The sequence below is a fragment of the Artibeus jamaicensis genome, unplaced genomic scaffold (assembly GCF_021234435.1).
Source record: "Artibeus jamaicensis isolate MK-2021 breed Jamaican fruit bat unplaced genomic scaffold, CSHL_Jam_final contig_3174, whole genome shotgun sequence".
In the NCBI taxonomy this organism is placed as follows: Eukaryota; Metazoa; Chordata; class Mammalia; order Chiroptera; family Phyllostomidae; genus Artibeus; species Artibeus jamaicensis.
The window spans coordinates 7,959,813-7,972,585 of NW_026521738.1; the positions used below are offsets into that span (position 1 = coordinate 7,959,813).

The window sequence follows — 12,773 nt, forward strand, 5'->3', positions numbered from 1 at the left end:
AGAGGCTGCCTAGGAAACAGCTTGCAGAGGTGGTATACCTTTTGGGGGGCTGGCTTAAAACTGAAAAAAAAATGTGAATAAGCAGAAATGAGCTAAAGGAGGTGCTCAAATTATAACTGTTGTATTTATGACTTGGATTAAAAAATATATATTGTGCTTTTTCCTGCCCTTCAAGACGTATGACTTACTGCAAGAAAGCTTTATTCCCTTACTGAGGGCCTATATCTGTTTTTACAAATCGTGATGTGTTCACGCTGGATTCATGCATTAACTTTCTCTAGGTGGGAGAAGGGAGTGTGGGGGCTTGGTACCAACATTTAATTATAGCTTTCACGTGCTCTGAAGGGTTGCCCCGCGTAATTGGGCGGCTGTGTCGCCTGTCTGACCCTCTGTCTCTTCCTTCACTCACTAAATTTAAATAGTGCCTGACGAGTTAAGGCACAGACCTTGTTTATTTGAGCACATTAAACATTCCTCAGTGTGTTGACAGCCCATTCAGTGTCTCCTCGTATTTTTAAATACTTTTTGCATCCTACTTGTTAGGGACAGAGTACTATTTATGCTTTTCTGGTCTGTCCAAAAAGGTCGGGTCAGGATCTATAACACAACTGCTCACAATTTTGCCTAAGATTTAGCATTTATGGAGTAGCTCCATCCGTGATGGTAAGTTCTGTTATCACTCGGACAGCATTAAACATGTCTGGAGTTCAAGCAGGAAAAACGGGCAGTCTTTTTTTCCCCTTGCCTCTTCTTGTAAAGCCCATGATATTGTCTTGTTTTCCTTGAAGTGTCTGTATTTTGTGTCGGTAAATGTATTAAATTTACTTATTTAAATACATTTAGAAATTCAGATAGTATGGAAAGCCAGTGTGAAGGGAGTTTGTTTGGTTCATTTCTGTTTGTTTTGTAGGTTTAAGGGATATACTTTTTTTAGAATGGCCAATTTGGTTTTGGAGACGGGGCTATCTCCAAATTTCATTAATTTTGCATTCTATAAATGAAAGCCACCTGTTATGCTGTAACGTGCTAATTCTGGTAGAGGACAATAATGAGGAAGAACAGTATTTGAAATATGTGGGGGTTTTGCTAAGAATTTTCCTGCCCACATCTGTAGTGCTTATTTTTACATGTGTGTGTATACATGCATCATGTGTATTTAATAATGGCGCTTGGTGATGTTAAAAATACTTCAGGTTCAAAGTGAGGGCCCTTTTAAATTCTTCTCACTAACACTTTTTAAATTGTAAAAGAAAAGCTACTTTGAAAAATGTTAGCTTAAACTAAAGCCTGAATTTTGTGACCTTACAGTAAATGGGGTCCTCTCTCAAAGCTCTGGTGAAGAGCATGCTCAGTTCAGGGTTCCCTTTGTCAAAAGTAATCAGAAAAACAACGTGACTTAATACGGACTAAAGGAAGGACAGCCCATGTGCTCTGATTTTGCCAGTGTCTTAGTTCCTGTTACGGTTTTTTTTCCTCCTTGAGGCCTACAGAAAATGATCACAAGCAGGTATATGAAAACATGTCTTCCAAAGTTGTTGACTTCTTGGCATTCTCTGGAAATGGCTTGTTTTCCTGTGACTTGTGTAGTAGGGACTAACCAAGGCCCTGTCCAGACGATTTCAGGGCAGCGTGGGCCCTGTTCAGCTTTGGCGAATGAACATGGCGCCCTAGGGGGTAAGGGCCACTGCAGTTCAGCGGCGGTGAGCACCCTGCCACTGGGGCCGCCACTCCTCAGGGGCCCCTGTGCTGTTCAGCCCATGAGCCATGAGTCCCGAGTGACCACATGGTTTTTAGGCTCCTTTTTCTTTCCCCTTTGAGGGCAAAGGAATACAGAGCTACAGCCAGTGCTGAGGGTCTCATCTCTTTTGACTTGGATGCTGCCTGTGTTCAGAGCTACGTGTTGGGTGGTGTTGAGTTAAAAAATGCTTGCACTCTTGGCCAAGCCCTGTCCTTGCTTTAATTCCCTCTTCAGTGGAGATTTATTGTTATTGGCGATAGATTCCTCCTGAGTTTTCTTTTATTCATAGATTTACTGGAGTCTCTAATCTGGAGCCACTAATTGCTCTGTATAGAAGCAACTTTTAGCTATTTCCCTTTTGCTTCTTCAGGGGCTAACTCTTCTTGGACGGATATCAAGAAAGAACTGTCCTACTCAAAAATTCATTTGATAGTTTTGGTGGCCACATTTTCTGAGCCATGTAGAGTGACGCAACCTTGGACAAAGGGGTTTTTTTCCCTCTTCTTCCTTGAGAGAGTGAAAGTCAGAATATAGAGTGTTTGAATTCTCAAAGTTTATAAGAGTCCAGAATATTTCAGTGAATAAGATTAGTAAACATCAAGGGTAGTTTTCCCAGTCTTTGAGATTTGAAGACCTCTCCACTGCTGAGCGTGTATTAACAGTATATTCTAATGACTCACAGCTATAATGAATTCAGTAACCATTTAATAAAAATAGGTTTATTTAAAATCACTCTGGATTATCAACATTTAAAGACACTTACTTTGTTTAGAGAGATCTGGTTAGTAAATGCACAGTCTGGCCCTGCTGCACGGTGGATGATTTATGGGTGTGTGGCGATGGCCCCAGGGGCGGGCCAGACCTGTTCATGGCCTGTGGTCCATCGCCCATCTTCTGCTGTTGCACTGTCCCCCCGACATCCAGGGTTTGTGGTCACTCTGCCTACACAGTGGGTGGGATTAGTAGCACCTGTAGATAAATCTTGTAGCAATGTCTGGAAATAATCACCTTTCATGTGTAGGTGAACTCACCTTTCATGGCTCAGAAGAGCCAGAAGTAAGTACACAATAGCCTTCTTACGGCATAAACCCCACTCTGAAGGACACATAAATGGGGCAGATGACCACTTTCTTATCAAACCAGCATGGACTTTTATTAGTCCTGAGCATTCTTCTAGGTATAAATGTGCTGTCCACTTGTTTGCGTTGACACCTGTGCCCAGATTGTCTCAGGGTGCATGTGGGACAGTTATAGCATTCATGCCCATTCCCAGGTGATTCTTAATCACTGAGGTTTCTTCATGACTAATGATCACTGTAGGGAAAGCAAATGGCTTCAGCAGCAGGCCGGCACATGGGCCTCTTCTAAAGATCTCTTGGCTGACGTGACCGTCTACCTTCCTTGCTGCACACTCTGAGAGCAGGACAGGGACTTAGCTGCCTTCTCTTCATAGAGCTCAGTGTGTAAGGAACTGCAACCAGATACTATCTCTTTCCATATTCCATCCCCAAAGATGACTTTTAGTTTTCAGTATTAGTTCATATAGTTGTAAAGATTTTCAGATTGGCAGTGTCCAAGCAGAGTTGGGCTTTTTCGTGGTTTTCTTTTCTACACATGTTCCTCGTACCCATCCAGTGGAAGAGAGGGGTTGCTCTGGCGCCGGGGCGGGTGGCCTGCAGGCTGACTGGGCCGCCCGAATTCCATTAAGTGGGGCACAGGCAGCCCGGGTCATACAGGCTGCTTGGGACAGGTGAAGAGCAGAACTTGCGTCTGTGGGCGGGCGTGTGTGCTCATCGCCAAACGGCAGTGTGTAAAATCTGGCAGGAGCTTGCTCCAAAGGAAAATCAAAGGGTCCCTTTTTCTGCTTTGAAAAATAATAAAAAAACATTACCAACCCCCACGATGAAGAAAGAATTCTTAGGAAATCCTTGTGATTGTGTGTTTTTAAAATAACCTTCAAACCGAGGTTGGAATAGAGAACTAAGGACTGATCATAACCATTCTAGGGATCCTGTTGCCCACGCTGTAGACGTGGTGAGCACGTGTTCGACTCTAAGGCCTCGTAGGGGAGTCTTTAAAGCTCACAGTTGGGGGAAAGTCCGTTGTGCTTCACTTGGCCTCTGTTCTTTTTTGAGCTGGTTTTGTAAAAAGCCATTTTTATCTCAGTCAGGACTCATTACAAATAATCTCATTTGTAAGGAATACAAACTATCTCATTACTCATTACAATACTCATTAGTGTTTTATTTTTCATGTATGCAGTTTGCCTGGTAGCCCAAGGAACGAGCATGGGCCACATTGACATTTATACTTACTCGAAGCACAAGGTCTCTCTTTTGTAGTTACCTCGAGATCTTGTAAATGTGTTACTTGTTTCTCAGGGTGTAGAAGAGTATATTTCTTAGATTAGGGGAGAGTTCCTTGGGGTGTGCACACGCACATGGTGATGTTTACTTCGTAATGACTACGAAATACTTTTTTGCCAAAGCCCAGAATTTATGAATTTGAGGTCTTGAGTATATCCATTTTAAGTGGCCCCTTTTCGCATTTCAAATTGCCTTTTCTATGTGTGTGACACAAAACCAGATGATGTAAAATTTGCCATCTTAGCTGTTTTTACGTGTGTGATACATCATTATTTCACCGTATGCGTGTTGTACAACAGATTGCTAGAATCTTTTCATCTGCAAAACTGAAACTCTGTACTCATTAAAGAGCTCCCCACACCCCCTCCCTGGCCCTTCACAACCACCAGTCTACTTTCTGTTTCTGTGAGTGTGATTCATTTAGGCAGCAGAATTTAAAAATGGAATGATGCAGCATTTGTCTTCCTGCGTCTGGCTTATTTTACTGAGCATAATGTCCCAAAGGGTCATCCATGTTGTAGCATACGGCAGGATTTTTTTTCTTTTTTAAGCTGAAAAATCTTACATGTGTTTCCTCTGTCCATTTGTCCTTCGATGGACATTTAGGTCGTTCCCACCTCTTGGCTATTGTGAATAATGCTGCCGGGAAGGCAATGTGAAATTGATCGCCCTTTGAGATAGGAGTTGACTTTCAATAAATGGCAGGGTTAATTTTCTGTGTGCAGCCACACAAGGAAAAGTGCCATCGTGTCATAACTCCTTGTGTTTATCTAGCCTTTCTGGTTTACACAAGGGCTTCCATAAACCTGGGTGCTCACTGCAGGAAACGGCTGGGTATGCAGCAGTGTTCAGTCTGGGGTGGCACGTGTGCGGTGCCTTCAGGGGTCACGACTTTCCTGCAGGTGGGCTTCATCCTGGGAGGGGGCTGAGGCACACAGTGCATGAAATGAGCTGTGGGTGGTTCCCGGTGACCAAACATTAAGACAGGGCCCTTTTATTCTTTCTTCTGAGACTCAGTGGCAGCCTACAGGGACAGCATGGATTCAGGGGAGTGTGATTCATCTGTTTGGCCGCACAGACTGCCACCTGGCCAGAAAAGCTCCCAGTGGGAGAAGTTGGCTGTGGCTACTTGATTGTCCTGCCTCGGGTAGTGGGCAGTGGTCTTTAGCCACCACTGAAGGCATGACCTGAAGCTTGGTGAGACTTCCTGGTGTGAGCATGTTGGTCTTGGGCAGGAAAGGCCTAATTCAGCAGCTTTGCCTCCAAGGGTCTCAATTTTCTGCGAAGACCGAGAGTCTTGAAATCAGACAGCTTCTACTCCTTCCACAAGCTGGTAGACTTAGTTCTGTGAGGATAGCACTAGTGTTCCCCAGAAAGCTCTCTTTGAAATCAAGCCAGAATACTCTCCTACAATTGAAACTATTTTAAGAATATTCTATTAAACTGTGAGCAAGCTTGATAGCTAGTTGGCCTACACATTCTCTGTACTGCCCAGCTCTTTTATGGGAGGAAAGTCATTTGAAGGAAGCACGTGTACCAGGTGGATGGCTCCACTTTGTAATAACTCAGAAGGGAATGGCCCTTGCAGGTCATATCCTGTTCTTCTCTGCAGTCAAGAGCCCACTGCTTCCCAGTTATCCTATGGGCCTGACGCCTGCCTTGTTCCTACCCTTCTCATTGCTCACCCGCATCATTGCCACCATAAAAGAACAGAGCAGTCACCCCAGTGACCTTTACTTGGATTCCTGACCAGCGGCATTGATACTGATGACCATGGCTGTGACTCGGTGTCTTGCTTTTGGTTTGACTGCTTGCTTAGGGGTAAAGATTTCTCCATCTTAGCAGTGGATGAACATCAGGTTGGCTCTTTTTAGAGCCATTCCAGATCCAGTGGTATCGAATTCCAGGGTCCCCCAAATGAAGAGTAAATCAGGAGTTTAAGAACTCCTCCTTGCTTGTCCTTTCTCCTTTGCCCCACACCCAGTTAGAAAAACCCTCGGCCAGAGCCGAGTAAGAATGGGCCCTTCCCAGTGGAGAGGGGAAGAGGCTTCTGCTAAGGAGACTGCCAGTGGACACTACAAGCCGTTGGGAAATAGCACCCCTGGTTCAGGTGTTTGAGGAGCTGATTAGGCTCTTCTGCTGCTGCTCACCATTTGATGGTTTTCCTGTGAGGAAAATACACTCCAATTCCAAACAACTGATGTACAAGAGAACTCTGGGACCTGAGTGCATTCGTGTCGTGGAAGCATCCCGGATCCAGCGTGAAACTGGAAGTGCACAGAGGTGCTTTTTCCAAGGTCTGCCAACAAGTTTCTCCCCACCTTTAAATTGAGGAGTTGCTTCATTACCTTTTGCCACTGGAGCAGCTGCCTTGAGTCGATTGATAAAAGCATGAAGGATGAACTATTCGGGAGAAAAGAGGCAGGTCCCTTTTCTCCTCTTTGCCTGCATGTGTCCTGTAAATGCGACTTGGGGATTTTCTTCTATGTGGCTAGAGAGAATCTCACATTTGTGGATGTGTAAATACAGTCACATAGCAAAGTTGTACCTGTTTTATTCAAAGGATCTTATTAAACTTATTAAAGCTCGATTTTCAACACTTTCTTGCTTTTTCAAAACACTTTGATAGACCAGTTTCACCCTTGGGAACTTTATAATTGCGTAATAACACTTGCACTGAGAGAACATATCTGTTTGTCATGGTTTCAGGTCTTTGTGGTTTGGGATTTTTTTTCAATTCAAGATGTTTTCGGTTGCCGTTTTACTGCTGAAAGTTTTCTGATCTGCTTTTGTAGAATATTTGTGTGGCTTAAGTTTGCTAAGCCCTCTGACACAGATAAAGGACTTTAAGGGCATGGTGGGTGGGTGTGTGTGTGTGTGTGTTTTAACACAAAGTTTAAAAAGGGACCTCAGCCCCCACCCAGCATGGCTTAGTTGTTTGGGTGTCATCCTGCAGAGCAAAGGGTCACCAGCTTGATTCCTGGTCAGGGCATTTGCCTGGGTTGCAGGCCTGCTCCCTGGTCCAGGCATGTGCAGCCGGCAGCAGGTCAATCTTTCTCTCACACACAGATGTTTCTCTCCTTCTCTTTTGTCCTCCCTTCCCCTTTCTCAAAGAATAATACATAAAATATTTTTTAAGGACCTCTAAGGTCATTGGGCCCCTACCCCTCATTTTGCATATGAAGAAACTGAGGCTGCCTAGCAGAGTGTGGGGTGTCTCAACCAGGAGTGAGAAGGAGTTGCACTTAACAGAGGTCAAGTCTGCTGGCTTATGGCATGACTTTCACTGATGGATCCAAATATGAGGATCACTTTTGTTGGTAGAAACTTTGCCAAACTAAGCAGGATTCCCCAGCCCAGCTCCCCCCCCCCCCCGTCCCATGTCTGTGATTAGTGATATCTTTTCATTTCTTCTTACAATTTCTTTGACAGTCCATTGCTTATCCAATAAATTTTAAGGGACTAATGAAAATAACTTCTTGTATCCTCTAGATCACCTACCTTGGATGTTGTGAGGACCTCTGCCACAATACAGGGCCCCTTTAAAACAAAGTGTCAGGGGAGGGGGCAGTTTATAGAGAGCAGAGCTTAGTCCTTTGGGTTGTTGCAGTGCTGGTGACCTTGAACACATTCATTCTCTAAGCGAAGGGTCCAGGGTAGGTGGTTTCTGTGATTCTTTCTAGCTTAACGAGGGTCTTATCTAACCTGGGTGGCTCTTCTAGTCCTAATTGAAGACCTGCAGTCCACCTGTAGGCCTGCCTCTACTCGGGCATCTACCTGGTCAGTGCAAAGATCCAGAATTCTTCAAGGAGAACAAACGCCCTGCCTGTGCTTTGTTTGGTTCTTTGTGTGTTAAGCTTTTCATCTCAGAGAGAGGTGGCAGAATCCTAGAAGCAAGGGAACCAAATGACTTGGTAATTCTTGCCAGCTGAAAGGCCATTCATGTCCACTGGAATACAGGCAGGGAGGCTCTTAAAACCCAGGCGGCCTCTTACTAGCACGACGTGCTGACTTTCCTCCCTGTGGGCTAAGTTGGCACCTCCTTTTGTTTGAAAACAGGTCTTATTAAGGCCTGGCTTATAAAGGATTTTGTAGGTTTAGGATTTGGTCTCAGGCAGTTCGGTAAAGTAATTTCCCGTCCTTTGGACCACGGTCTACTTTGGGGATTAGGAGGGGTGGCAGGTAGCAGGTTAAAAAATGGGAAATACGCCTTAGATCACATGAGGAGAAATAACCAGACTTTTCTGTCGCATTATAGCATCTTCTAGGTTTAGTGCTGATCTTCACTTAGAATGTTGCACTATACATTTTCTCTTTTTCTCTCCATATGGAAGTCTTCAGTTTTTTCAACAAAAACTTTGCTGGCAGAGCTGTCCAGTCAGCCTGCACTAGGTCCTGTCTGCTGCCAGCAGTTTGCCGTTGCGGCTTCATCACACGGGTACCTACCCTCTGCCTGTTCCTCTCTCCATCCCAGGATCCCTGTTAACTTCCTGTAAGTTAACAAGACACTCCTTCCGCATTCCAGCATGTGCATCCTTAGGTAAACGCTTGCTTTGTCTTCTCCAACTCAACAAGGGATAAAAAGGAGACATTCTGGGAAAGTCAGGCACAGATGTTCAAGGGTAGCAATTTAAAGATGTGAATTAGGGATTATTAACTTTAAACAAACCCCCTTGCTATTTTGTGTTGAAGTACCAATTTTCCTATTACACATATGTTTTAATGTGATGAGAGTTAATTTTGTTTAGTAATCTAAATTTCCACCGGCTGGCCTTTGGGGGCTTAAACGTGTGGATTGTAAATGCCATTTTTGGAAGGGTGTGTTAAAACAGGGAAAAGTGCTTTCGGAATAAAAAGTAGAAGACAGGGCTCTTCAGGGATGAGTTATTTTGTTCAAGTTGGTAACCCTTTGATCTTGATTAATCATGAACTCCACTGAACTCTGGGCTCAGCAGAGCAGCAGACAATGAAAGCAAAACCGTAAACCTGGATCTCAGACTTTGGCCTCCGCCCCCTCAGCACCCCTGCCCCCCTCCACGCCGTGCGGTCACCCTTCAGTGCACAGCCGCACAGCCGTCTCCGCGAGACATGGATTCGTCCTGTTTGGGTTGAGTAAACTTCTCACTTTTTACAGTAGTTTACTCATGTCAGAGTTGTCTGTGTTGGGTGATTTTTGACAAAATTCGGAAGTCTCCTATAAATGCCTTGAATGTTAATGAACCGTTGTGGTAAAATCTTACCATTATTTCCTAACAATTTCCTAACAGGTTTTAGCTGATCTTAAAATATCCTCATTAACATTTAGAGAATTGATGTGTAGTGCTATGGTAGAATTCATATTTTAATTCAGTTATTTGATGATGAGTTTCTAAAAATTAATTTTTTTTTAATTTTGTTCAATTCAGCGGCAGTGTCATTTTAAAAAAATGTTTAAATTGTATTATATTTACTTTGTTGTTGCTGTTGTTGGAGGAGAGTATGAGTTAGTTTAATTTCCTGGAACACATTTATTTATTTTTTAATTTATTTATTTAAATTTAGAGGGGAAGGGAAGGAGAGAGGGAGAGAAACATCAGTGTATGGTTGCCTCGCATGCGTCCCCTGCTGGGAACTGGCCTGCACCCCAGGCATGTGCCCTGACTGGGAATCGAACCACGATCCTCTAGTTCGCAGGCCCATGCTCAATCCACTGAGCTACACCAGCCAGGGCTGGAGCACTGTTTTAAAACTCAAAAATAATTTTAAATGTGTGCCACAGCCTACCATTAAAGAGCGCACCCACTGAACAGGCACTTCCAAGATGAGGACACAGAGGTCCCAAGTGTTTGAACAGGAACCCTACCCAGGATTTAAGGAGCGAACGACCAGGACCAGGACTCTAGTTCCACGGACCCCCTTCTGCTGTAAATAGGAATGAGAGTACATGTTTCTCAAATTTCGAGAGAAAACGACTACCTTTCCTGACTGTGTGTGCGTCCGCTGTCCTGACCCAGGGCTCCAGCCAGGCCCTTCTTCTGCCAGCGGGGCCTGTGTCTCACCTCAGGAGGGCCTTGCTCAGGAAAGTTGTACTGACACTGGGAGCGCTGCCCAAGAACCATTTTTTAAAAAGTCTTAGATGCAGCTTCTAAAACTGCCTTCTCAGTGGCCGAAGCTGAGATTTCCTTCAGCAAATGGTCCGTTTCTCTGGTCTAAGACTACGCAGTGTTGTGGGTTTGGGCTGTACACTAGCAGAACAGCCTGGTGCCTTCAGCTTTGCTGCGCCCAGTTACAAGGGATCTGTCATCATGGGCCTCGGGTACTTAGGATTCTTGTGACCTCTGAATTTAAGTGCTGAATTTAAATGTCAGTGGGGAAAGTGTTATTTTAAACCATAGCTGTGTCCTTAAGACACTGGATATAGTAAATCAGTAAAATCAAAAGATTTTTGTGAAAAGATTTTTACAAGAGAAGAAATTGGGAGCGTCATAAGTAGAAGCCAGATGAATCACTCTTCCTGCGGAGGATTTCGGCCTGTTCACACAGCAGGCGCTAAGAGCTGAGAGGTTAAATTAACGATTACATTTTAAGCACAGTGCTAGAGAGTTGAGTGAACCTCATAGGACTTTCTAAAGCCCCTTGAGAAGGGCGCCCACACCCGTATCCTGCACGGCAAGTTTCCAGCGTGCCCGAACACTGCCGTGGGCATCACCCCCTGTCACTCACAGCCTAAGAAGATTTGCCCCGAGAAGTGGGGGGCACCGGGGCCACCAGAACTCAGAGTCACCTCCACTGCTATAGATTCTAGAACTGTAGGTCACTGCTCCCAGGCTGTGGAGATGCTGAGGATCCCTAAGGGCCTCTGGTATTTTCTCAAAGGCCTCCTTACGCTTCCATAAAGCTTGTAAGTGTGGCTTTCGCTCTCAGTTTTTCTTTGTCTTTGCTTCATGTGCCTTCTTTGGCCTTTTCATTTTCAGGGTGGCGGGACTCAGCAGCAGAGAAACAGGGTCCAGAGTAGTGAACAGCACATTGCCCAGCACCCTGAGTGGGGACAGCCCCAGAGAGCATCCTTCTCGAAGACATCTGTCTACACTGCAGGGCGGTGCCTCGGCCCATGTGGGAGAGCACGTGCCAGAATACTCAGTACACGTGCATTCCAGCTCGTAGGGCCTGGACGTGTGCAGTAGCTCTCAGGAGACTGGAAAACGCATTTGTGTGCAATGCATTGTAATTTGAAGGAAAAGGTTGGAGGCAGTAGCCTGCTGGATCAGCACTGTGTGTTGAACGAGGTCTGGCCATTTGTTTTGAATCATAGAATCACTAGCATATGACAGTAGGAGTTTGTGGTAGTTAACTCCAACGGAGTGTTTTTGTGTTAAAATTTCAATAGGAAAGTAAAAATACTAGAGGCCATGTCTAATAAACCTTCATGTGCTAGGATTGGTTCTAAAGAGCGATTTGTAGATTATTACATTCAGTAATCATGCATATTACAAACGTCAGTGCTGTTGGCAGTGCCCTTTAGAATAATAGAGAAAGCAACCCTTTCTCATGTGCGCACTAAAAAGGGGTGTGTGGGTGAGGAGGTCTGTTTATGTGCCGCAGCGTAACTAGGTAGCATCAACAACAGAGAAGCTGGTATTCGATGCGGCCTGTGAGGGTGAGAATGGGCATGCCCCGTACTCTCCCTCTGGGTGAGGGTAGAATTTGGACTTGGAGGGTTCTAGTGACCTTGCAGTCGTTGCAGAACTTAGTAGGGTGCAAGACTAAGGTGGGGATTCCTAAAACACTTTCCCAGATTCTGAACCCAGCACGTAATAATGAAGGAAAACTATTCACACCCCCTCTGGGGCTCCTGCAATATAAGCAGGACCCTAGCTTTCCGTCGCAGTCACTGCCAGATTTCTGTGAAAAGATTTTTACAAAACAGAAGAAATTGAGAGCATCATAAGTAGAAGCCAGTTGATTCCCTCTTCCTGTGGAGGATTTCGGCCTGTTCTGTGCATGGGCACCGCCAGGCAAGCACTCACAACCACCACTGCCTTTCGGGTACCATGTGATACAATACGTTGGGCTCCATTCCTAGAAACGCAGTGCCATTTTAAGAATGAGTGCGTTGTAAAGATAAAGCCTATGAAAGTTCTGTTGTAATCCTCTGGGGGAATTACTCTGCATGGGCAGGATGAACTATGGCATCTCAGGAGATAAGCAGGGACGCAGTGGAGATTGGAGTAGAGATTTACCTCTCCTGGTAAATCTGGTCACTGCCAGAGTGCCTTGGCAGCAGGAGGTCACAGTCATGATGTTAGGACCTGTTCGAATACTTAGATTTGGTTTTCCCTTCTAAGATACTGGGGTGAGGCAGTTCCCGAGACAGTTTTCCATCAAGGGTACTTCACGGCAATTTCACAGATGTTAGTTTACTGTGGGGAAGCCTTTTCTTACGTGACCTCAGCCCACTTTTGAGCTTCCCCAATTCTGATGTCACGCAAACCAGCTCTCTTTATGAAGCAGACGCTTACTGTTCAGAAAGTTTCTTGCTGCTTCGCCATGCCTGAGTGTCAGCATTTGAGAGGAGAGATGGTCTGCAGCATTGGCCCCTGCCAGGTCCAGTGTCTTCAGCGGGATTGTCCTGCCACCCTTTTTCTGTGATGCCCCAGCCAGTGCTCACAGTGCACACCTTTTGCGTGAAC

At 45.1% G+C, this 12,773-nt stretch overlaps 1 protein-coding gene across 3 annotated transcripts in view; it reads left to right on the forward strand.

The window, feature by feature from the left end:
* Positions 1 to 12,773, forward strand: part of SPRED2 (sprouty related EVH1 domain containing 2) — a 116,298-nt gene that overhangs the window by 67,519 nt on the left and 36,006 nt on the right. The gene's annotated exons all lie outside the window — the stretch shown is intronic.